Genomic DNA, 26,468 nt, shown 5'->3' on the forward strand with positions numbered 1-26,468 from the left:
GGGACTTTCTAAAGGGTGCTCAGAGATCGGTGGGAGCGGGGCAGGCTGCCTAGCCTGGGGTACCACCCTCCCAGCCATCTGATGGGAGAGCTGTGAGCCCCAGGGAGAAGCAGAGGCTCCCTTGCCCTGTCAAGGTGACCTCAAGCAAATGCCTTTCACGGTTTGCAGTGCAAGCAACTAGAATCTTCTCTACACTAAGTGGGAGCTGGGAGGGAGGTTGAGAGGAGATAGAGGTCTGCCTCCTGCTTCCTCATTCTCCTCCTGCCCCTCAATATTCTTTCCTTATCTTCTAACCAGTTTAGAAATGCATCTAGGCTAGTGGATCAATTAAATGACTTAATACATGTACAGTGTTAACAACACTGCCTGACACAAAGTAAAAACTACAGGTTAGTGGTTATTTTTGTTATTAACATTACTGCTAGAATGCTCCTCTGTTCAAATCCAAATACCATAGGTAGGATAAATTGCTATCAGTCACTCCCACCTTAGTATGCATTAGTTTAAAAAGCCACCTCGATGGGGCACAGTTGGTGGCTCAGTTGGTGAAGTGTCCAACTTCGGCTCTGGTCACGATCTCGTGGTTCATGGGTTCAAGCTCCGCTTTGGGGTCTGTGCTGACAGAGCTCTGCTTTGGATTCTGTGTCTCCTCTCTCTTCCTGCCCCTCCCCCATTTGTGCTCTGTATGTGTGTCTCTCTCAAAAATAAATAAACTTTAAAGAAAAAAAAAGTAAAAAGCCACCTGCTTCCCTGCTCACCTTGATCAAAGGTCAGCTTCTTTTGGGATGAGGACAAAGTTAGAGCCTGGTGTGTGTGTGTGTGGGGGGGTGCATAAGAAGCAAGATCTGGGCCTCTGAGCATCACATTTCAGGGTGAACCCAGGTCTTCCTAGTCTGAGTGGATATGGTGGAGGGATGGGGGTGGGGAGAGCCTTAAAGGGCTTGAGAGTCTGCCCCTAGTTCTCAACCAAACCCCATGTTTGGTTTGGGAGCAGGGAAATCCACAGAGACAGGGATGTGGCACCTACCCCTTCCCAAGACAGGGGGGAGGGAGGGAGGAGAGGCCCTGAGCTGTACCTGAGCCTGGCTGCCTGCTCCCTGTGGTGCTGGGCACTGCAGGGAGAGACTGGGGAGATAAGGACAGGTTTAGGGGGGTGATTATGGGCAAAGAGAGTAGAAAAAGAGGCCCTTCAGATGCCAAAGAAGTTTAGTAGAAATGAGCCGGGCAGGGGCTGTGATGAAAACAGCAATGCTGGGCACAGGTGGACACTGGCAAACAGGCCTGGGGGGCAGGCTGGGGTGGGCCGGTCTACCCGGCCCTCAGGAGCTGGCCAGGCTGCAGGGCCCGGTGCCCGAACCCCGAGACCTCCCCAGAACCAAGAAGAGAAGAGAACCCCAGTGGGGCCTCTGGATTGACAAGATCACACGAGAGTGGTGGAGTCTCAAAGCATGAGGGACTGTGGTCAGACTTACAGAAGACATTCTCGGCTAGCACAGGGAACCAACCAGGAAGTCTGGAGTCCAACAGACAAGTGTCCCGCCCTCCCCCAGGAGCTGGTCTCAGCTCTGCCTTCCGGTGGTGAGGAAAGCCTTGCCGAGAGTGTGCCCTTGTGGGAGACGCCCTCACCGGGAGCAGGTGTGCGTCCCCTTGGGGCAGGGGCTGTCCCTACCTATCCATATGCCCAGGAAGGCCTCCCTTTGGGCCCCGGTTTGTGTATCTATGAAGTGGGGATAATAGCACCCATCTTGCCAGGCCCTGTGAGGATCCAAATGAGACACAGTGCAGGTCACAGTCCGTTCTCAGCGAGGCCACCACTGCTGAGGGCAAGGCTGACACATGGCCTCTCTGGCCAATGGCTTAGACAACATTTGCTGGGTAAGCAGTGTCACATGCCTCACTACCCCAGATCCTGCATCCCGTTTTCCTGACCTCCCCACCTCTGCTCTTTTCTCCTCTGCCCTTCCTAGAGGGCTAAGCAAGCTGCGACACAGAAGGAGAGGACCTCTCTATCCATGGGGCCTCGACTTCCCTGTCTGCACAATAGCTTAGCTGAACCAGAGGGTCTCAGAGACCCTCCAAGGGCCAATGTTGGGGAGAGATGACCTCGGGTCTGCCCCAAGCTTCGTGGGCCGTCCCTGCCAGGAACACTGCCCTCACCACACCCTGCCCTGCTCTCTTTCCAGTTCAGGACCCTGCACGGCCCTCCAAGTGGAGCCAAGAGGAGGTGAGGGCCGAGGCTGGAGCCCCCTCAAGCGCAATAACTAGTAACCAGGCTGGCAGTTTGAATCACACCTGTTCCAGTTCCTTACCCTACTGATCAGGGAGGACGCACGTGTGAGTGTGTAGCGCCCCTGGTCCACGGCGTCCAGGGTCTCCGTGCAGGCCCTGGGTCCGTCAGGTCAGCAGAGGGACACCGTGCTGACAGCTCAGGTGCTCTGGTAGGAGCTGGACTTGCCTGAGACCCTGGAGCACAGGGCTGCAGCCTGGCCTGGCTGGGGCAAGGGGGCAGGGAGCTCCTTGCCCTGGGTTCTCAAGGAGGGGGACAGACTGTGCCAGAGCCTAGCTAGTGCCACAGGGACCCCAGTCTGAGGCGGGAGACCCAGGTCTGCCCCGGGGCCCCATCTGTGGAGGCCATGACCCTGCCATCGCTCTATCTCTCAAACTCCAACACTCTCCACCCTCTCCTCCAGGCCCCCCCTTCCCCAACCCTCCTCAACTCCTCACCCCCAGGTCTCAAGGTCAGGGACTAGCGCCCCTCTCCAGCGGTTCCCTGAATGCCTCGGCCTGGGAGTCGCCACTCCACAAGGGGCTAGTGAAGAAGGGGAGGTGAGCCGCCCTCTCCACGGCCTAAAGGGAAATCTCTTTAGCCCCTTCTAAAGCCGATGGCCTCTGGCTCCATACTCTAGAAGAGTTCTTAAGTCCCTGAAGTGACTCCCGAGCCGTCCTGTGCACATGTGGCCTCGCCTATCACACACACGTACATACATGCAGGTGTTCTACATTTCAACAGCCAGCCTTCACACGGGCACACACCTCCTATACCTGAAAACAAAATGGGCGTCCCAGCTGGGGTGCACTGGAGCCCTGCGGGCAGGCAGGAACTGGCCTCCGGAGGAAGCTGGGAGGGCTGGGGTCCTCTCCCTCCACCTGTCGGCCCTTCTGAGGATCTGTCTCACCTCCATTAGCATCCAGCTGTCAGCTCAGCCTGCCCCAGGGGCATCAAGAAGTCCTTCCTTGTATCTAGCTTAAATCAAATCAGTTCTCCATCCCTTCACAGACATTCATAGGCAGGCACTAAGGACCCTGCAGCCACCCTGTAGAAGCATGAAGGGGTCTGCTGGGTCACCTGAGAACTGTGTGCCAGGGCCAGGAAGAAGGAACGGCTTCGGTGACTCCCAGGGATGGGGGTGGGGAGGCTGCCTGGGTCCCTGGGTGACTTAAAGCATGGCGATTCCCCACATTCCAGTGTCCCCGGAGAAATGGGAGAGCCCACCACTTCTCTCTCCCATCGGGTCCAGTGAATGTCTCTCTTAAGTCACTGGGTGTGGCGGGGCCCGTCTCAGGCACTGACTTAACCCCTTGGGCTCTCATTTCGTCTCTACTCTAAGCTCCATCCTGAAACGGCAGTGATATCCTTAGCTGTTTCTCGGTCCACCTTCTCTCAGAAACTGCTTCCCTGAGGTATCCTACCCAGACCAGGGCCCTTGCCACCTGCTTGAAACTCCACCACTAGGGGGTCTCCCCTCCGGCTCGGGCACTCTGCGCACAGTGTTGCTATTACTCCAGAGAGAGGCTTCTTAAGACGAGTCCTTCCCCCCATCCCCCAGACCACAGAGGCTGAGGGCCCAGCAGGTTGAGAAACCTCATCACCCTCCTTGTGATCAGCCGAGTGTGGCAAACAGCCCTATGAGTCCTGGTGCCTGGCGGAGGAAGACACTGAGGCTGCAGTGTGAGGGCACCTAGACAGGGAGGCCCAGGGAGGGCCCAGGAGGGGCAGGCCCGGGGACCTCCTGCAGGGCATCTCTGACAGGCTGGTGCAGGGCAGAGGCAGGCCTTGGCCGTCCGGTCACAGCCCAAGTGTGCAACACTGAGCATTTGCTGGGGAAGGTGGGGAGGTGCCACGAAGCCTTCCCTGGGAGACTGACCCAGATTTCTCTCCCTCTCACAGCCACACAGGAACACTGAGCGTGTGTGTGTGCCCGTGTGTGACTGTGTGTGTGTGTGTGTGTGTGTGTGTGTGTGTGTGTATTCTCAGCTCTGGCAGGCAGAAGGGTGGGAAGGGAGGAGGCTTGCTCAAAGCTCTGGGAAATGAGAGAGAAATCCTCCCCAAATCCCTTGCTGTTGTCACTAATAGCTGGAATACGCTCTTGACAACAAGGTGAAAGGCCCTGAATCCTGGGGCCTGACCTTGCTGCCAGGAGCTGCAGCCCCAGGCCTGGCTGTTGGAGGAGAGTCCCAGGTCCTGAGCAGTCAGGGCTGAGCCATGACCCCACCCTCTGGCCTTCCTGACCTCTCCTTTCTGGGCTATATCCCATAGGTTCCCCTGGTCCTGCTCTGGGAGGCAGTGAACCCTCCATCACGAGGGCTATGCAAGTGATAGTAGTGGGGAACCTACCTGTCAGGATCCCATGGCAGGCACTTAGGGATGGGTGGGGGACACGATAAAGAGGTGGACAGCCCCTCTCAGCCTGAGCTGCCTCCTTGATGCCCACCTCCACCCACAGTGCCTGTCCCCAGAGGCAGCTCTCAGGACCGAGGGGCAGGACTTATGAGTAAGGGGCAGGGCAGAGGTGGGCCCAGGCCTGGCAGCCATGGGTTCGGGAGCTTTCCAGTTCCAGTGGGAGGAAAAGGGTGTGTCCCTGGCCAAGGCCAGGGGCCCTCATGCACACGTACAGATGCAGGATTGTACTCCCAGGGACACCCTCCTTCACCCGTGTGGACACACAGCTATACGTGTATATAGAGTGTGTGGACACACGCATGACATGCACAGAGACCTGCACGTACAAACAGAAGTGTGCCTGGACACGTGTACATGTGAGCTGTACACACAGGTGGACACGTGCCTGTGCACAGGTAAACCTGGGCTAGGCGGTGCGTGGCTCCCTATGGCCTACTCAGGGCCCAGGAGGCACAGGAGAGAAATTTCCCCCAGAACCTGGCCACTGGGTGCTCAAGTCAAATCCTGGAAAACCTTCTAGGGGTAAGTGTCCAGAGGGAAGCCTCGGCCTCTGCCAGCATTCCCGGCTCCGTGTCGGCCCTCTGCCCTTGGTGGGCCCGCCCCCACCTCCTCGCCAGGCAGACCTTCTCTGTACCATGCATGGTAGCACCTGGCTCTGGCCTGGACCCCGAGAGCTGAGGGGCTTGTCCTTGCTGGGGACCCCAATGTGCCACCGAAGGGCAGGAGGTACCCCATCTCACCCACTGCTTGTGTGTGAGCCTGTGTGGGGCTCCAGCACTGTGGGGCCTCAGTCTCCCTCCTCCCACCTAGGCTGACCCCATTAAGGGGGCTGCATGGAGGGCTGGGAGCTCTGAGCACTGGGATGTGGGGCACAGGTGAATGCAGTCATGGTCCAGGTATGTCTTGTTCCTGAGCCCACGGCAGCCTGCCAGTATTCTGGTCAAGGTACCCTTGGTCCTCACCCTCTCCCTGGTCGGCTCAGTCACCATGCTGGGCAACACCACCCACTCACGGACACTGGCCTATCACACATCACCCTACACTGGGCACGAAAGGAGAAGCGCTGAGCTTCTCCGCAACAAGCCCTCGACGTTAGGGATTGTCCTCATGGGCCCCTCCAGGGGTCCCAAGCATCTGCAGGAGGTGGGGGTGCCCCTATCTTTCCAATGGCTGCCACAGCCACCCCTGTCCCCTCTCTACAAGCAGGCCTACCCACCTGGGTATTTTGTAATTGAACTTGCCTCTTCCTGAGCCCCATCTTTGCAGAGGCTGCTCCCTTTGCCTGTGGTGCCCTTTCCTCTCCATCAGCCTGAAATAACCTCCTCCTCCGTGCTGCCTTCCTCCCCCGCCCTGCCCATCCCCACCTCATGCTCTGCTACTGCCTCCACTGGGCAAGCTTTATCCTGCACTGGTCAGGTGAGTTTTGCTCTAGTCCTAAGAAGGCCACGAGCCCCCAGGGCAGGGCCAGGACCAGACCATCTCAGCTTAAGACCCTTCACAGGCCCGGCACCAGGCACGCAGCAGCCAGCAAGTGTTCGTTGGACAAATGAATAAATGATATGAATGCATGGACATCCTTGCCAAGTCCCAGAATGAGCTGAGACACAGCTCTGAACGTCTGTTTCGAGGGTGAGCAGCTAAGCAGGCAGGGCTGCCTCACTGCATCAGGGAGCCCTGCAGTCTGATACGAGGCCCTCATCCAGAAACCACCACCAGCAGGGCACTCAACATGTGAGACCCCTGTCCTCCGAGAGTACACGGTGCTGCCGGGGCAGCACACACGCTCCAGACAGCCACGGAAAGGAAACTGTGGGCGCAATGCAGTGCTCAGAGGAGCGTGTTGTTGCCAGTAATACCTTCACTTGCCGATTATGCCACCCGCTGTGGGTCTGGGGGTTGGGGGGCCAAGGAAGATATGATGACCCCTGCCTGCCCTGGGGCGCTCAGGGAAGACTGATAAAAGCAGAGGGAATGACTTGATGGGCTACAGCTGGAGGCAGAGGAGGGGCGGCTCAGCAGGAGGGCTTGGGTATGCTCAATTTCCTTGTATCTCAGTTTTCCTCATCCATAAAATGGGGGTGAAAAGTATACTTATCCCATAGGGTTTATGAGGATCAAATTCTTGTAAGATTTTTTTTAATGTTTATTTATTGAGACGGGGGGGGGGCATGAACAGGGGAGGGGCAGACAGAGAAGGGGACAGAGGATCCGAAGCGGGTTCCACACTGACAGCAGAGAGCCCGAGGTGAGGCTCAGACTCACAAACTGCTGAGATCACAACCTGAGCCAGAGTCAGACGCTTAACTCACTGAGCCACCCAGACGCCCCTCTTGTAAAAGGTTTTTAACAGAACCTACCATAGAATAAACACTCAAGAAACAGGAGTGGCTGCTGCTGCTTATTTTATCATTAGTTCAGAGCAGCCCTCCGCTAGGCGTGCAGCAAGCAGGCAAGCGTGCAGCAAGGGAGCTGAGAGATGTCAAGGGCCAAGTAACTTCTCCCTCGATAAGGACAGGCTTGGCTTCCTCTGCTCAAGGGCCAAAGGATCTAGGGGCGCCTGGGTGGAGGGACACTGAGGGGAGAAGTCCCTGGAGGGGGCGGGGAAGAGGGGAAGCCTGAAGTGGTGGGCAAGAGACTCCCAGGGATCTGAGTGCTCATTTTAGCCCTTGTGGAAACAGTGCACGGATGAGGGGGGCGTGCGCAGTGGCCTGCAGGAGGGGGCTGTGCTTGCCTTGCTGTGGAGCCGGGCACCTGGGGGGCTATGCGGAGCTGGATGCAGAAGGGCTGGGGATTCTCCAAGCTGGAGGAGGGCAGAGGGCTGAGGACCTGCTCTCCTACCTCTGGCCACCCGGGNTGGCACAAAGCCTTCCGGGGCGGTGGGAGGTCCCAGGCTGATGCCTGTGGGCCTTACCCAGGGCTGTGGAGGCCACTCTTTAAAGGATGCCATCCTAACAGAACAGAGAGAGTGAGGGGCCATGGAGCAAAGGAGACAACCTGGGAAGTGAGCTCCCAGGGGAAGAACGGGGTGAAGGGTGCTCTCGAGGGCTGTGCTCAAGGACAGCAAAGCTCCCAGGGAAAGACAGGGACTGCTGCCGACCTTCTGCTCGGCCCTCTGCTTCTCCTTCTCCCTACCGAAGGCCAGCCCCCCATCAGCCTTGTCAGTGTGACATTACCAGGTTGACATTAGTAAACCAGGGCTCCTCCACTTGTCTGCCAGATCGGGCCTCGGCCGTGGAGGAATTGCTAATTAATTACAGCCACAATAAGGAAATATTGATGATGGACATCAATATTATTACCTCCTGCGTCCCTGCCTGTTGATTCAAAGATGAACGGAGTCCCAGGGCCATCTCTCCCTGTGGAGAAGGGGGCACCCTCCAGCTGGAGTCATTCATGGAGTAGGGCCTGTTTCCTCTGGGCAGGGTCCCCTCCACCAACAGCCCCAGTGCTGGGGCTGAGGGCAAAGGGTCCATGTTCAGGGAGGAGGGGCTGGTGCTCCCACTCAAAGCCCTGGCTCACCGAGTGACTTCAAGCATGCCTCTTTGCCTCTCTGGACCTCAGTTTCCTCATCTGCCAAATGGGTATGATAATTCCAGTCCTGCCTATCTCATGCAAAGTGGAGGAGAGAGTGAACTGCAAAAACAAGACTTAGCAGACCCTCAGTGCAAACGCAAGGCTTTTATGGGCTGGAGGAGACAGCTGGGAGAGCTAAGGGGCTGGGGGCACTGACAAAGGGATGGACACGTCCCCGCTCAATGAACTCTCAGAAGCACATGTCCCTCCCACCCTCCCAGCCCCACATCAAATGCTCAAAACTTGGTAGAAACCAAACACTAAAGTCAGAAGAGAAGCAAAGCCTGACTCAAATGTCCACACAGCAGGCTAGCTGCCACCTGGTGTCCCTCAGCCTTGAGCCTGTGGGGACTTCTGGGTTTTCAACCCACACCAAAACCCTGCATGCCGGGCTAGGCACAGGCAGAACTCACACACAGGGCAGCCCTTCCCCCACCGAGAGGGTGTCGTACCATCTATTGCCCTGAGATTCAGAGAAACAGGATAAGCACCTTCAGAGGCAACCCAGGCAGCTGTATGAACTGCCCCGTAGTGTCACAGTCACAGGCGCATATAAACATGCCCACTCGGAACACACACATGTGGCCAAGTTCAGGAACCAATGTGCACAAGCCAGAAACAGGAAGCACGCACAGGTATGCGCAAGCGCGCAGGGTCTCGGCCTGGAGCCAACGCTCTTCCTAGCCCGTGGAAACCTCTCCCTGTGGAGAAGGAAATCAAAAGCCCCATGTGGCCTTCCAGGCACGTGTGGCCTCTCACGCTGTGGCCAAGCCAAGCAGCAGCGATTAGGTGGCTGGGAAGTGAAGCCCAGCGTGGCCTGAATATTTCACGGGAGATTTTGCTTTACAGAAAATCCCTTCTTTGCCTCCGTGCATGTCAGGGTATAATTATCATTAGGTAGCGGAGCAGAAACTTGGGGGATGTGCATGCAGCTCCAGGTCGGGGCCCCTCACTCTGCCTCTGCTGTCCACCTGATCCGGCCCAGTGGGGCCCATCCAGCCTCTCACCTGCCTCCAAGGGAGGGGCAAACAGATGGCATTTGGGGACACGAGGAGTCCTGGCCCAGGGTCACCTCTGCCCTAGCTCCTCAGACTCTGCTCCCAGCTAAGGAAGTGCCACAGCCTCTCACCCGTTTGCCCCCCTGCTTCTCAGGACCTGTCCGCAGGGGTGGCTGGTTTCTCTCACTCCCTCATCTTCCTCTTCTCTCAATGGCTGGCAGTTTCCTGAACAAATGGCAGAGAAGAGCAAGACAGGGACAGAGAGAAGGGAGAGGATCTCTGGAGCCCCCTTTATCTCCCGGCCTTTGCCCACCAGGGTGGGGAAAGAGGGGAAGCCTCACCCCTCCCTGCCTTTGCCTCCCTGCAGGAGGACTCTCCCTCACGCTTTCTGCCCTAGAAAACATCCACTGGGCCTAAGTAAACATAGGTGGTATCTCCTCCTGGAAGCCCTCCAGGACCCCTCTCCAGTTCAGGAGCCTTCTCTGGCTCCTACAGCCCCCCTCTCCCCCATGTTTCCCTCCATCACTGTTCTGCAATCAAGGGCTCAAACCTTGGATGCCCACAGGGGCCAGAGAGGAGGTGACAGGGCGTGAATGGGCACCATGATGCTATCAGGAGTGGCAGGACTGAGGAAGACAGCATAAGCCCTGACAGAGGCAGTGACGGCAAGTCACGTCACGGCCCAGCGATCCCCCTCCCGGTAGAGACACAAGAGAACAGAAAACACATCCCCACAAAGACAGTTACACCAATGTTCACAGCGGCATTATTCATCACTGCCCAAAAGAGGGAATGATCCACATGTCCATGAATGAACGCGTAAACAGCATGCGGCATATCCATAAAACGGAACATCACTGGGCCATGAAAAAGGGATACGGATACACATTACAACGTGGAAGAATTCTGAAAACATTATCGTCAGTGAAAGAAGCCAGGACTGACAGGCTACGTGGCGAATGATTCCATTTTATTTGAAACGTCCAAACTAGGCAAATCCAAAGAGAGGAAAGTAGATCAGTGGTTGCCAGGGCCTGAGGGATGGAGAGAGGAATAACCACTAATGGGTACAGGGTTTCCTTTTAGGGTGATGGGAGTGCTCTGAAATGGGAGCAATGACTTTTGTACACCCTTGTGAATATACCGAAGACTGAACTGTACACTTCCAAATGGTGAGTTTCATGGCATGTGAATTGTGTCTCAATTTAAAAACACCAAGTTGTTTGAAATGGAACAAGACAAATCCACAAGCCCCATCCAGTTCTTGTCCACTAGCGTACACACATATCTCTCCCACAAGGATGGAGAGCCGGCCCTACTCCTCTGTGGTCCCCAGAGCTCGCACCTGCGAGCAGGCACTGGAGCCACAGCAGTGGCCAAAGCAGCACGTGAACCCAGGCCACACTTCATGCTTTGCAAAACCTTCCTCGTGGCCCCGGCCCAGAGTCACAGCCGTGTCTCAGGCAGGGCCCCTCAGGCCCAGAGTCAGGGTTGACGTCCTGAAGCCAGACAACAAGCTGGAGGCAGAAGTGGGCAGAGGAGCCCAGCCCCCACAGGGCAGCCAGCGGCAGCCCCGAGTGGGCACGGGAAGGGGGGCACAGCCGTGCAGGCAGCTCTGTTTGCTGTTTCCCGCCTCAAGGCCCCCCAGACTCCGCAGGCCTCAGAACTGAGTCTACCTGCTGGATCTGTCCCTAGTCTGCTTTGGGGCCCTGAAGGCAGCTCAGCCACAGCAGTGAGGCCCCTGTCCTCACTCCTTCGTCAGCACCCCCGGCCAGCCCTTCCCATGATCCCCAGGCACAGCCCACACCACCACCTAGATTCCCAGTTTCTCAGAGGCCCAGAAGACTGGACCAGACTGGACCAACCCTGGGTTGGCCGGGGGCAGAGGCCGAGCTTCTGGTGCAGAGTGGCCTTCCAGTGGGGTGATCAACCATCTTGGGATTGATATATATGCTAAAAGGGGGACAGTCCTGGGCAAAACAGGACAGCTGGCCACCGTACCTGGAAGGGCCTCATCCCCTTTCTCTGCCCTAGGGGGTGAGCCACGGGGGGGGCGGGGAAGGGGTCTCCTCTCCTGAGAGGTCCCTCTCTTTCTTCCTCTCCTGCTCACCTCCTCTGCTACTCTGCCATCCTCCCTCCCAGAACCTTCCATCAGCAGAAAGGAATTGTCCCCGGCAGCATCTCCTTCAGGTCCCTTAAGGGCAGCAGGTTTCCAGAACCAGCCCCGGGATCCTAGGTGTTTGCGGAGATGCCGCAGGGAGGGGGCAGTAGAGGTAGGCCCTTCACCCCTCCTTCGGCTGCAGCTGCCCTGAGGCAGAACTGTTTTCCACTTGGTTCACAGCTGTGTCTCCAGAAGCTCAGGTACCCAGTAAACATTTGCAGAATGAACAACTGAGTCTACTTTCCACTCCAAGCTTCCCTATGATAGGTCTGAAGTGCTAAAGAATAAAAGAGGGGAAACTCCCAGACTTGGGAGTAAATTCTGAAGTCTTTGCGTGGCCACGGAGGCCTCCTCCATCTGATCCCTCACACCTCTCAGCCACCCCCCAATTCGCAACAGGCCCCAGCCCAGGACCTGCAGAGACCCCCAGCCTCTGCTCCAGCAGGTGACCTTCCTGGAGGTGCTCTCAAACCTGCTCCCAGATACCGAGCTCAGCTCCTCTCCTCCTGGGAGTCTTCCTTCATTGCTACGTGCATCCCTCCCAAGGGGCTCCCTGCCCAGCTGAGCCCTTGCTGAACCCCCAGGTACAGGAGAGAGTGAGGGAAGAGCTAGGTGGGTGCCTGACTCAGGTTACCTGCGACCTGGGTGGGTCTCCAGCTGGAAGGGGGTCTGGGAGTCTCAGGGTCTGAGTGCCAGCAACTGATGCAAGGCCAGGGGAAGACTTGCAGAGGGGAGGAGGGGAGGGAAAAGACAGAGGGGAAGGGGGAAGATGAGGGAGGAGTTGCTCTCAGCCCTAGAATCCCAAGAAGGCTGTCCACATGGTGATTGAAGTTGGGTGGCCAGTCACCATTAGACACATGATATCCCCCAATGACATAGATCAGTGCCCTTGTGCAGAGTGAAGTTCAAGGGGGGAAGGAAGCCCTTATGGGAGAGAAAGGTCAGTCTTACACAGTCATATCTTTCTTTACCCCCTGCCCTCATGCTCCAGTGGGAGGGGAGGCTGTCGGTTACCTATCTGGGGCCTCACACTAAGTCCTGACCCTGCTCACACCAAGCCCTAATCCTGGTCACACACTGAGTCGTGACCCTGGTCACACGCCAAGCCTGGATCCTGGCAGGGCAGACTGGTTCTCAAAACACTAGAAGAGGTTCCAGACACCTCAGCCTCTCTCCTACTACTATTCCTCAGGGCTTCGTGACAGATCCAGTCTATGGACGTCACAGACAAGTCCCAGCTCTGAGTGACTGCTGGCAGCTGGTGCCCAAGGTAGCTAATGGGTGTCTGATTTCCTGAGGTTCTCAAGACCAAGGCTGAGAATGTGACAACCCTCCTCTGATACCAGGACCCAGCAAGTATCTAATAGATGTCAGCCCCAGCCCCAGGTTTCCTCAGAATGGCTGNAAGCTGTGAATTGCTGGGTACTGGCCTCCCCCACCACCCCTCCCCTCTTCCCGGCCTTTCCCAGCCCAGATACACATCACACCCGGCCCCCATTCAGTGTCCTCAGCTGGCTGTCAGCTAATCCCTGCAGAGGTGTTAACTGATAATTAAGATGTTAGCTGTAAACTTAACGTGTGATTCCCTGCCAGGAGTATTCTGGTTTTAACAGGTTCCTCTTCAAAATGGGAAAACCTTCAAGACCTAGGCAAACAGCAGGCAGGGAAGCAGAGTTGGGCGGGGAGAGGGCGATGTTTTGTGCAGAAGCCCTTCCAGCCTTCCTGGAAACTGCTCCCCTTGGCCTCTCCCTTCACCTGGGTGGACGGAACACAGGCATGGGAGCAGAGAGGTGCCTCCCAGTCTCAGCCCCGCCTCCTATGTGATGAAAACCTGCCGGAGCCTCGGTTTCCTCATCTGCAAACGGGTGTGCAGGACACCAACCCGCAGAACTGTGCAGGCACGCAGGAGGCCCTCAATACTGAGAGCTCCCGTCCTCCCTAACTTCGCTTCGCTTCCTTCCTCACTGAAGGCAATTGTGTCAGCTCGCATTCCTGTCCCCGCACACTCCACCTTCGTCGATCACCAAGCCTCGACTTTCTCACAAAGATCAGTGGGATCAAGTGATGGCAACGGGGCTACAGAGCAGGGAGGAAAGCGTACTCAGTGAAGTCAAAGCCAACTGGCCAGTCACTTGGGGAAAACATGTCTATCCCTACCTCAAACCACACACCTAAAAACATTCCTGGTGAACTACAGACTTAAATATTTTCAACTAGCAAGAACAACTAGAAAACGATGTAAGACATGATTTTCAAAGCTTTGCAGTGGCCAAGGCCAGAAACTCTAACGGAAAAGAGTGGCAGACCCCTTACTACAGGACAGCTTTTGACATTTAAGGGGTTAAGAAAAGCTCTATACACTTAAATGACACACACACCCCCCAAACTGTAAAAAGCATTTGCAACATACTACAGATAAGGGGTTAAATCCCTTAACCTCTTACAAAGCAATCTGCTCTTGGGAGTCAATAAGGTGCATTTCACACAACCACCACCACCCCCATCACTGAAACCAAGGTCATCTGTGATCTCCCACAGCTAATGCATGGTGGATGCTCCCCCTGCACCTTACTCAAACTTGGGCTTGAAATCTTGGCTTCCAGGACCTCATACCTGCCCGGTTCTCCTCCACATCACTGGCTGTTCCTTCTCACTTGCGTTTTTGGTTTCTCCTCAGCTCCCCAACTTTTAACTGAAGGAAGCCCCCCGGGCCAGGTCTTTGATCTTTCTTCTCTTTTCTCTTTATATTCACTCCCTTGATGCTCTCGACCAATGTCAAGGCTTGAAATACTACCTTTATGCTGATAATCCCAGATTGTGTCTCCAGCCCAGAACTCTCACCTGGACTCCAGCCTCACAACTCCAACTGTCAACTCCACACTTCTTGGACGTCTACTTCGAGTGTCCTCAGCCACGCCTCACAGGCATGCAACCTGGGCAGTCACACATTGTCCCTAAGTGTGGTTTAATGCTCTATACTGTTAACCACTTTGCAATTCTTAATCATTTTTTTAAAACCAAGGACCACCTATTTTCATTTTGCTGCAGGCCCCACACATGACGTAGCCAGTCTGGTCCACAGGTGAGCTCTTCTCCTCCCCTACACCAAACTCACTCCTCCGCCTTACGGTCCAGCCTCTGTTGACAGCAGCCTCGCCCTTCTAGCTACTTGGGCCCAAATGCTTGGAGTCACTGCTATGGACTAAATGTGCCCCTCAAAATTCTGAATCCCTAATGGGATGGTACTTGGAGGTGGGGCCTTTAGGAGGAAATTAGGATTCGATGAGGTCATGAGGGTGGGGCCCTGGTGACGGGATTAGTGTCCTTATAAGGGGAGGAAGAGTGCACCAAGGCTCTCTATCTCTCTGCTGTGAACAAAGAAGAGGTGAGCACTGTGAGCACACAGTGGGATGGCAGCTGTCCATAAGCCAAGCAGACTGTCCGCACCAAGAACTAAGTCTGCCAGCACCTTGATCTTGGACTTCCAAGTCTCCAGAAGTGTGGGAAATAAATGTTGTTGTTGTTCAAGCCACCCTAGCCTATGGTATTTGGTTATGGCAGCCTGCGGTGAATAAGACAGTAATCCTTGGCTCTCTCTGTCTCACACACCACCTCCTCCAATGTGTCAGCAAATCCTCTTGGCTCTAGCTTTAACATGCAAGAACCTCTTCACTGCTTCCCACCTCAGCCAAGCCCCCACTGCTCTAAGCCCCCCTGTTTCTTCCCTGGATCACTACCACAGCCTACTGACTGATCTCCCTGCTTTCCTGGCCCCCTTCACAGCAGCCAGAGGGGATCTGGTTGAAATGAAATTCAGGTCACATCATGTCACTATTCAGAACGTCCCATGACTCCCTGCTTCATCCTGAGTAAAAGCCAAGTCCTCAGGGTGGCCCATGTGGCCCTGTGTGATGTGCTCTTGATCCTTCTCTGGCCATACCTCCCACTCCCCCTCACTCTCCATGTTCCAGCCACTCTGGCCTTCTCACTGAGCCCTGAACAGACCAGGCCTGCCTGGCGCTGAGGAGCCCAAGCTGTCCACCTCATTCAGCCTCTCGCTTCCTGCCGGTGTCCGGAAGCGCGACCTCCCAGCAAAGTCTGACTACTGGATGCAGGCTCCCCAACACTCCCCACCCCTGCCCTGCTTTATTTTTTTCTCTTTCACACTTAACACTACCACGCACACACACTATATTTCACTCCTTTATCTGTTATAAGTTCCATGGAGCAGGTCTGTTTCGTCAGTTTTGTTCACTGTTAGGTCCCCAACCTAAACAGTGCCCAACACATAGTAGGTGTTCAATAAACGCCTACTGAATGAACAGAGAAATAGAAAATAAGCTGAGAGCATGACATGAACAGGCAATCCACACATGAAGAAATTAAAATGGTCAATAAACATATACAAACATGCTCAATCTCATCAGTAATAGAAGAAATGTAAAATAAAAGCAGTTTTCACCTAGCAGATCAGCAGAGATTTAAGTGGTTGCTAATGCCCATGGTTGGCAAGGATGAGGGGACATGGTAAGCTGGCACAACCTTCTGGAGGTTGACCTGGCTGTACAGATCAACTCCTGAAATGTGCGTGCCCTCTGACCCAAGCGGTCGCCTTTCTTCAGAGACACCCCTGAAGGACCCATAACCCAAGTGCATGCACATGTACCAACTGGGAGGTTCCCCAAGGGAGATTTATAAACAGTCAAACACTGGAAATAGTCCAAATGGCCACCGACAGGATCAACAATTGATATATAGTGTAAAGACCTCCCAAACAGTTGGGCATAAAAGGATTGGAAAGAACACTGGAATGTCCATACAGTATGTTGTTAGGTGAAAACTCAAATGACAGAGCAGTATAATTAGGATGATACTATGCTTTTGCTTTTAAAATATGTTTATAAGTGCACAGACAAAAAGTTTGGAAAGGTAAATATTGAACTAGTTAGCAGCAGTGTTTAGTCGTGGTGAGGAAGAGATTACAGAAAGGGCTTGAACTGCATGCTTTACATACTGATGGATGGATGGATGCATACATAGATGGGTAGGTGGATGGATGGATGGATGGATGGAGAGAGGGAGGGATGGAAGGATGGATGGATGGATGGATGGATGGATGGATGGATGGATGGATGGATGGATAGATGGATGGATGGATAGATGTATTCATAGATGGATGGATGGATGGATGGATACACAGATACATACATAGATACATAGATAACATATAGAGAACATACTATATTACTAATCAGAAAAATGACTCCACTTGTCAAGAAAACACTTCTGTCACCCCAGTGTTGAAAGATGCAGAAATAGGACATTCCAAGCCCTCCATTATTTAGTCCTGCCTCTTCCCAGTTACCCCCCACCTCCAGCCCCACACCCCACGCACTCTGGGTTCCAAGCTCATGAGAAAATTTTCTATTCTTAGTTCTTTTCACAGCTCCAGGCCCTTCTAACAGCTCTGTTCACGGGTACAGAGGACCAGCTGGCACCACCTCATGGCCTCCTCAGCCTGGACTCTGCTATCAGAGAGCCAGAGAGGGGAAGATGGACACCCTGAGAGCCTGCTCAACAGCCTCCAGCAGGACCCCCCAGGGCTCTGTCCCAGGTGGCCTATGGGAACCTGGGGGATCAGGAGATACCCACTGATAGTGACCTGATCAGGCTTGGCCACCCCTGGGTCCAGGACATCCATCACAGGCACTGCAGGCACCTGATCCGAGGGGGCCAAGGTGGGCCCAGCAGGGAGGATTCCACAGAAGAAGAGGGGGGCTGGGGCTTCAGCCCATTCAGCTGAGACCCCAACTCCCACCCCCCAGGTTGTCAGATTTAGCAAAACGTGTCTGTCCAATGCGGTACTGGGGATATACTTATGCTAAAAACTGATTTGTTATTTGTCTGAAGCTCAAATTTAACCAGACGCCCTGTAAAGTTTTCTGGAAAGCCCAGCCCCAAACCCATCCCACCTTTGGGGCACTTGTGCCTGAGCAGAAAGCCTGCATCTGGGGCGCCCAGGAGCAGGAGAGGAATGCCCAGTGGCTTAAAAGCCAACTGGGCTGTTCCTGGTGCCTGGGGGGAGCACCTCTGCCCTGCATGGAGCTGGGACCTGTCAGAGTAAGAGCCGTCACTCATGGAAGCACACGCACAAGGCCAGCATGGCGACTGTGACAGAGAAAAGCCACAGTGACAGCAAAGGGAGCCCCACAGAGGCAGAAGCTACCACAGCCAAAGTGCTTAGCAAGTGTGAGCAGTGAAACAACACTGAACAAACCGCTGAGAGTGAGCATGTCAGAAAAACCTGGGGCTGGTGGAACGAGATGTCCTAGAGCTTCTCCATGTCCCCAAGTCCCCCAGGAGGCCCTGCTATCGCCAGGGCCTTCAAACCACACCTGTGCCCCACACCACTGCCCCTGGCAGGGCTCATACCCGAGGACCGTCCAGCTCTTCACTCCCCGAGCCCTCCCACCCGAAGCAGAGGCGGGAGGCGATGTGAGCCCGCTTGCTCTTCCCCTACCTGGGTCAGACGGCGCCGGGAGGCAAACAGATCAGCTCCTGGGGGCCCACGGAGCAGCAGCCTATGGGTGGCGGTCCCAGCATGCACTGTAGTGGGAGAGCAGGAAGGTTAGTGCAGCTAAGATGGACGTCTGCTGCTCAACTCGGGATGCCTGGCCTCTGCCTCACCACCACCCACAGCACCCCCAGCAAGGTCCCGAAGGCCCTCCGCACCCCCTCTGCCCCTCCGTGCTGTTCCCCGGGCCCAGCCTCCCGGTCTCTCTGGCTGGCGGACCATGCCTCCCTGCAGGAGGCTCCCTGACCCCCCTCCTCATCAGGGCACCCCTGCATCACGTGGTCCTCCTCCTGCAGGTGGTCACAAGCTGCTGTTTCCTGCCACCTCCCCCCCCAGGCTGCCTGACCCACATCAGAGTCTCCATCACCCTCTATACGTCCCACAGTGGTGCCATCACACCCAGAGAGAGTGGAAGCCCTGCCCCTACCTCCTCCCTGGCACAGCGCCAGCCTCCCTCTGCCTGGTCCCCCCCTCCTCCCGATCTTCACTGGCCTGGCTCCTTCTCCCCTTCCAGGTGCCCAGGTTCAGCTCAAGGCACCTCCTCAGAAAGGCCCCCTGACCTCCGTATGATGGCGGTCCTCCTCACCCGGGTCACACTACTCTGATCTGTCACTCCGGTTTCCCTGTCTCAACAACCTCACAGCAAGTCTTTTTTCCAGGCAGGTTAATTGAGCTATAATTTACCTAGCGTAAAATCTACCCTTTCCAGTGCAGTTTTGTGAGCTCTGACAGCTGCATACAGCCACGTAACCACTACCACAATCAAGGTCTAGAACAATTCTACCACCCTAAAAGTCTCCACGTGCTGTCTTTTTGTAGCCAACTCTTCCCCAAGCCCAGCCCTCAACAACCACAGATCTATTTTCTGTCTCTATAGTTTTGTCTTTTCCAGAATGTCACACCAATGGTTTCATCTCTATGTACCCTTTGGAGTACGGCTTTATTAATTTAGCATATAATGCATTGGACATTTACCTTCGTTGTTTCTCTGTTGTTCCAAAGTTCATTCTTTTTTATTGCTGAATAGTATTCAATTGTTTATCCATTCACTAGCTGAAAGACATTTGGGTTGTTTCCAGCTTTTGGTGACTATGAATAAAGCCACTATAAATATTCACATACAGGTTTTTATGTGAACATAAGTTGTTACTTCTCTTGGGTAAATCGCTAGCAGTAGGATTGCCGGGTTATATGGTAAACATATTTTTAACTTTATAAGAAACTGCCAAATGGTTTTCTTCTCTTCTCTTTTCTTTTCTTTCTTTCTTTATTTTTTTTGCCAAACTGTTTTCTAAAGTGGCTGTGCCCCATTCTGCATTCTTGCCAGCAACATATGAGAGCTCTGGAGGCTCAGTATCGTCATCAGCACTTGGGATTGTCAACTTCGTAAATGTCAGTGTAATAGACACGCGGTGGTATCTCATCATGGTTTCAATTTTTCACGTGCCTGATTTATTGTTTCCGTACCATCTCTGTTTGAAATTAGCATCTAGTTTAATTATTTATCTGTTTATTTTCCATTCCTCCCACCCTATGTGACAGCAGGGAGCCTGATATCTACTCCCCCAACGCCTGGCACAGTATCCCATACTGGATGGTGATGATGGCGATGGTGCTGAACACTGACAGTGTCCTTATCATGTGCCCAGCTCTGTCCTGAGTACTTCACAAGTACTAACTCTTTAATGCTCACCATTACCCTAAGTGACAGTTACACGTGCTATCCCAAGCCTCACTTTAAGAGGAGAGAGCTGAGGCTGAGGGAAGTACCCAGCCTGAGGTCACATCACTGATTAAGGAGCCAGGCCAACCTTCAATCCCAGGTGTCCTGGAACCCAGACCCCACAGTTGGAATCAGTACATTCCAAGGCCCCATAGCAGTCACATCTGTTGAAGGAATGAAATACTGGAAGAAAGGCAACACCTTCCAGCTCTCTCTCTCATGGTGAGGGTGTCCTCCATGGCTTGAGGCCATCATAGCCTATGTGCCACCAATTGTTTGTGTCCCCCCCCAACCCCCAAATTCCTATGTTGAAACCGAATCCCAATGTAATGGTATTTGGAGAGGCTTTGGGGAGGGGATTAAGTCATGATGGTCTCCTGAATCTGATGAATGGGGTTAACACCCTTCTAGAAGAGACCCCAGAGAGATCCGTCATTCTTTGCACCATATGAGGACACCATGAAAAGATGGCTGTCTATAAACCAGGAAGTGAGCCCTTACTAGACACCAAACCTTCCAGCACCTTGATCTTGGACTTCCCAGCCTCCAGAATTGTGAAAATAAACTTCTGTTGTTTAGAAGCCACCCGGTCTGTGGGTAGAACAGCCCAAAGGGATAAGACACAGCGACTTTTGGAGGTCTCCTCTTGGATTTTCTCACTCCAAAGCTGAACTCATCCTCACTCTCAATCCTGCTTCTCCTCTTGAGAAATTCATTTTATGGGATGATGTTGGTATTAAAAACAGTCAGTGGAGTAGGAGGGGAGAGGCTGAGTCAAAGCCAGAGCCTGATGGGTAGAGTTCATTTATCTGGAGGGACTCACAGGGCTCATTTATCTGGAGGGACTATTCCTCGAAGCTTTTCTCATCAGGCCCTCCCATGCGCTCTGGGCTCCCCTGGCCTCAGCCACCCCAAGTGGAGAGAATGAACCAAAGTCATGGCCTTGGCTCTTTTGGAGCCCTTGCTCTTAGTGGTCCCATTACACTGCTTGTACAGAGAATTTTACTGGTCACTAATGTCTGGGTGCATTTCCTCCATGCCAGCATAGTGTCCCCTACACTTCCTCAGCCCCCCTACAGTGAGTTAAGGCTATATGAGAAGTTTTGGCCAATGGGCTGTGATTAAAAGCGGTGTGTGTCACTGCTGGGCCAAAGCATTTAAGAGCAGAGCATGACTCGACCATTTTCTCTTCTTTGCTACAGTGACTGGAAGAGACCATGTTCCAGATGGGACAGCTAGAAGACAGTGGAGCTACGATCCGCCTGGGTCCCTGCGGGACGTATGGACCAGAGTCTGCCACCCTCCCCACTTGAACATATAATGGGAATAAAGGATATACTGTAGATAAAGGAAGAAAGAACATGGGAATCCTTGTTGCACTAAATCACCAAGAGTTGCCAAAGAACCTGTTGGTGTAGCACAGTCTTGCCTTTCTGACTGCGTCACCACTGGCCACCTGGGGCACGACATTGCCGTGTCTGGTTTGAGGGCATGTTTGATGCCTTTCTGCATGGGAGAACTCAGCTATTTTGGGGAGCCCCTAAATAACTAGGATTTCAGTGGGGGGACAGAAATATGTCAATCCGCAGTTTGAAGGGTTCCCTATCCACAGGAAAAGGGGGACGTTTCAGGGCCTGTGGCGGGACCCACCAGCAGGATAAGTCCCATCCGGAGAAGGGAGGTGAGAACAGAAGCAATTGGTAGCATCTCCAAGACAGTCTGGGCCTTGGCCTACCTCCAAGGGCTTGAAATGCACTTCACAACAAAGGCTGGGGCCTCCTCAGAGCTCTACCCCTGACTCAGGTCTGGGATCAGCTCTAGAAAGGCCCTGGGGCCCCCTACAGGTCTGCCCTGGATCGACAATGNAAGACAGTCTGGGCCTTGGCCTACCTCCAAGGGCTTGAAATGCACTTCACAACAAAGGCTGGGGCCTCCTCAGAGCTCTACCCCTGACTCAGGTCTGGGATCAGCTCTAGAAAGGCCCTGGGGCCCCCTGCAGCTCTGCCCTGGATGACAATGGGGGGTGGGGGGTGGGGTGGTTCCGACAGGGCCCTGGAGCCACGAAGGAATGACAGCAAGCTGCAAACTGCAAGCGTAATTATACATTTATATTTTGAACTTATTGGCACTTTACTTTGGCAATTATCACCTTAAATGTTGTGCGCTCCTGTGGGACCACATGGGGAACAGGGAGAAGAGACAGCCCCTCAGGATAAAAACACCCTCTGGCAAGCGACCTGAGGGGAAAGCCCCTAATGTCCACAAATGCCCCTGTGACTTCCTCAATTTTTCCAAGAAGTAAGATCTGGCTGTGGTGGAATATACTCCCTCCCGTCCACCCCTCCTGAAAAAAAAAAAAAATGTACACAACACGGCTTCCTTGATGCCATTAGAAAGACCCTTCTATTGTAAGGGCAAACTTGAGAAGTTTCTTATGTATGAGCCCTGATGCTGGTGTCAATGTGTATCCAAAGGCTCCTCTGGCTTTGAACTTTGGCCAGGCTAGCTGGAAATCACAGCGCGACACAGCACCTGGTAGAGGTGCTGGGGGAGGCGGGCTTGGGTTGGAGGTGGGGGGGAGGTGTTGAAGAAGCCCTTGGGACAATGCCAGGCTTGGTGGAACCTGGGGACAGGCTTGGTGGGATCCCGGGGACATGGGGACCAGGCTTCCCCAAAGCAGTCAAAAAGAATCCTCTGTCAGAGGCTTTGGGGTGTTGGGGGACATCTGCAGTCAGGTGTAACTGTCCCCTGGGAAGGACTGGAGTGAGTTCTGCCATCCTTTGAGTCAAAAATAAATAGATGTGGCAGATACCATGCCACTGAAAACAAAATCCTACAAGGAACAGACAATAACTGCTCCATTCTTAACCACAAGGATTTCTTTACCTGGGAGTTTATTTTGATGATGAGAAAGCCATAATGGTGAATTTGGTGATTTCAGTGAGAAATTCTTAATTTGGTGCAGACCTGAGGTTTTACCCTGCTTTGAACACCTTGCATGCACCTTTCCCAGCCACAGGATTTGCTTACATATGCTCGTGGCTTCTGTCTCCTATGGGCAAGTTTCCTGGCCAACGTTTCTGAGAATGAGTCATCCTGGGGTCAGGGATCCATTGAAAGCTCGTGGTTAGCATGGAGAGTTGGCTGGCCTGGGGTCAGCTCAGACCCCCATCTCGAAAGTACACCTGAGCATCTCTACTCAGGGAGGATGGAGTTTTAGATCTGGATGTTATGGTCTGGTTCTCAGAGACCGGATAATGTTGGGATGAACGCATGGGCTTGCAGAAAATGCCTGACTAGGATTGCTTGGGGGGAATTCCCTGAATGCAACGTGAATCGTTTGCCCCTGAATAGTTTTTGCTGACTGATTGGGCTTTAATTCACTGTCTGCAGAGGGCTTAGGGGCTGAAAACAGAGGACAGGGCTTCAAAGGCAAATGTTGAAGGAAATTCCCATGGGGAAGAGCGGGCACAGGAGAGAGGTAGCAGGTGGAGGGAAGATGGAGGAGGAAGAAGATTGAAAAGAGGGACAGATGCAGGTGAAGGCGAACACCTTGCTATCGTCATCATCAGAGTGATTGCAGGGAGCGTGCAATGAGCCCCCAGGGGGCTGGGCACTTCATAGGCGCTAACACATCTAATCTCCACCAACACCCTGCAAGGTGGGTACTGTGATCGTCTACATTTTCAGAATGGGGAAAACAAGGCCTGTAGAGGCAAAGTAACTTGGCTTGTAAGAAGTGGGGCTGCATTTCCCACCTAGGTAGTCTGGTTCCAGCACTCATCCTAAGAGTCCCAATAAAACTGGGTTGGTCAGGTTGGAAATGAATGAAAGGCTCCTCAGTGCTATTGGTGGGAATTCTGTCTGGGTGGTCAGATCTAAGTTGTTGAGAAAACCCCTTTCTGTCACTTACTAGCTCCGTGGCCTTGAGCAAGTTACTTAACCTCTCTGGGTCTGGTTCTTCATCTGTAAAACATACTTCACAGGGTAGCTGAGCTTACAGAGGACACGTGTGGTGCTGCGTACAGTGCCTGGCAGAAGACAGATAATCCACAGAGTAGGGCCCACACTGCACCTCCTCCACAGAGCCACAGTCCAGATGGCCAGTCTCCAGAACTTGAAGCACGTACATGCGTGTGCATATATGTATTCATGTGTGTCGTGCCCCGACCAAGGTGAGCACTCATGTGCACCTGCATGCATTTCTCTCCCTAATCCTGTCCCCGATTCAGCCACACACCCAGGCATCACCCCAAAGTCCTTTCTCTCTCTCTCTCTCTCATCCTCACATCCTACCAGCATGGGCAGTTGATCCCTGAATATTTTTCAAACTCACCTCCTCCCCCGCTTCCCCTCCCCAACCCCAACACAAAGGTCTCAGCTGCTTCCAATCCTCTTGCTGTCTCCCCTCTGCCCACGCTCCTCACAGTGACAATCAGAGTGACCTTACCAGTCACCCATCTGACCTCCACTTAAAGCCCTTCCAGGAAGGCTGGCCAAGCAGGATGTGAGACTCAGAAGCCCTGAGGAGAAGTCTGACAGATTTGACTAAATAAAGATCGAAAGCTTCTATATGGCCAAAGAGACCATAAACAAAGTTAAAAAGACAAACAGCAGACTAGGGAAAATATTTCCCACACACACAATAGACAAGAAGTTTTAAAATTCGTAATATACTAAAAGCTCCTTTATATCAATAAGAAAAAGGAAAAAAAAAGAAAGAAAAATGGGCAAAGGATATGAACAGTCAATTCACAGAGGGGGAAATACAAATGGTCCCTAACCGCATGAAAAGATCGCTGGGGAAAAGGAAAGTGAGTGTTGAAACCACAGCAAAGCGATTTCCTGGATTAGCAAAAATTAAAAAGCTTGATAATGTTCAGTGCAGAGGACGGCATGGGGACATGGCCACCCACAGAGACCAAGGGCAGAAGCGTAAGCTGGCCCGACCTTTTGGAAGAACACATGGCAGTCCTAGCAAAATTTAATAAACATACCCTTAGCCTGGGCAATTCCATGCCCAGAAATCAATCCTACACAAATGCTGACACATGTCAGCAGGATAGATATACAGGATCGAAGCACCATTCGCAAGACTGACAAACTGAAGACAACCTAAATATCCATCAACCCAGGACTAGTTACATAAATTACACTGTGTCCAAACAAGGGAATATTAGGCAACCATTAAAAAGAATACCACAGACCCGTATGCCGTGATGCTGACAGATGCCCACAACACACTGGAAAGTGGAAAATGGAAGTTATGGAATATGTGCATAATATTATTCCACTTCTTTTTTTAAAAAAGTAATATACAGGGGCGCCAGGCTGGCTCAGTCGATGGAGCATGCAACTTTTGATCTTGGGGTTGAGTTTGAGCCCCGCATTGGATGTAGGGATTACTTAAAAAAAAAATCTTTAAAAAAATTAACATACAATAAATAGGTTTATAAGGCACAGAAAAAGTTCTGGAAGGAGGTACACCAGACCTTGGCAGAATAAGATTTAAGGGCAAAGAGGAAACTTCCATACTTAACAGGACACACTTCTATACTGTTTCGATGTTTTTGCATGAGCCAATATTAAAAAAGAAAACAGGGCGGGAAACAAGGGCCTTCCGTGGCCCTTCACAGGCTGCAGGACTAAACTCCTCAGCGTGGCACCCAGGGTCCCTCAGGACACAGCCCTTGTGTACCACCAGCCTGAGATCGCCCCTGATCCATTCTACCCTCAAGTCTACACACAGCCAGGTCCCTCGTACGTCCCCCAAACTGCCTCTGGGTCTTCATCTGTGTGGTGCCCTCGCCTGGGTATGTCCTTCCCTGCCCCCGAGCCTCATCTTTCAAGTTGGTGCTCCTGTGTCACCATCTACCGGAAACCCTCCCTGCATGCTGGGCCCTCCTCAGCCTGCAGCCCCCTCCCGTGGTGATGGTGACAGCCAACAGCCAGGAAGCACACGCGGGTGTCTGCGTTGGGGCTGTGCTATGTGCTTTACACTCTATTGACTCATTTAATCCTCATAGCAACCTTAGGTAGGTTTGTCATCACCTCATTTGACAGATGAGGAAACTGAGGCACAGGGCAACTATACGACTTATTGCCAAGTCGCCCAGCCAGTTGTCAGCAGAGCCAGTGAGTAGAGCCAGGCAGAGTGCCCGGGCAGCCGTTCACCCGCACTGGATGACCCTGGTATCTGTACGTGGTGGCCCCAAGCCTCTCCTGTGAGCCCCACGGTGGGGCTTGCCTTGTTCTTGCCCCCCAGGACCTGGGCACAGGGAGATCTGCTAGGGCCAGAAGCCTCATCCTCATCCTCACTAGCTGGGGCTACAGTGAGCAGGCCACGGGGCTGGTCTCCTCGAGGGGCTGGGCCCAGTGCTGTGGGGGGCCGGCTGACCCAGGACTGCCGAGGAAAGGGCTGAGTTTGTAGAGGTGCAGCCCCTCCCAAGACAAGGACCCTGCTACCTCCTGTGCAGCTTCTGTCTGCCAGGTCCTGAGGGTAACTGGCCTGGGAAGCCAGGGCCCTGCCTTCCACACAGGTGCAAAGCCGGACACAGGAAAGCCAAGAGCCTAAGATGGGCGGGGGCGGAGGGGGGCAGGAAAGAGCTGTAAGNAAGAAGTAGCATCATTTGGGCCCAGCCTAGGAAGATGAAGGGGGTTGGGGCAGAAGGAGCTGGCAGGGGTGTGGGGTGGGGGACTCCAGGGGGCTGGAACAGCTTGGAGGGCCTGGGTGAGGGAGTGTTGGGGAAGGAAGAGTC

General features: G+C 53.6%; 1 protein-coding gene across 1 annotated transcript in view; it reads right to left on the reverse strand.

Moving 5' to 3' along the window:
* LINGO1 (leucine rich repeat and Ig domain containing 1) overlaps nucleotides 1-26,468 on the reverse strand; it is a 78,908-nt gene that overhangs the window by 47,565 nt on the left and 4,875 nt on the right. The window contains exon 2 of the mRNA XM_077780459.1: nucleotides 17,934-18,019. The gene's annotated coding sequence lies outside the window, so the exon portion shown is untranslated. The remainder of the gene's footprint in view (nucleotides 1-17,933; nucleotides 18,020-26,468) is intronic.

Source organism: Crocuta crocuta, unplaced genomic scaffold, assembly GCF_008692635.1.
Source record: "Crocuta crocuta isolate KB4526 unplaced genomic scaffold, BGI_CrCroc_1.0 scaffold310, whole genome shotgun sequence".
Classification (NCBI taxonomy): domain Eukaryota; kingdom Metazoa; phylum Chordata; class Mammalia; order Carnivora; family Hyaenidae; genus Crocuta; species Crocuta crocuta.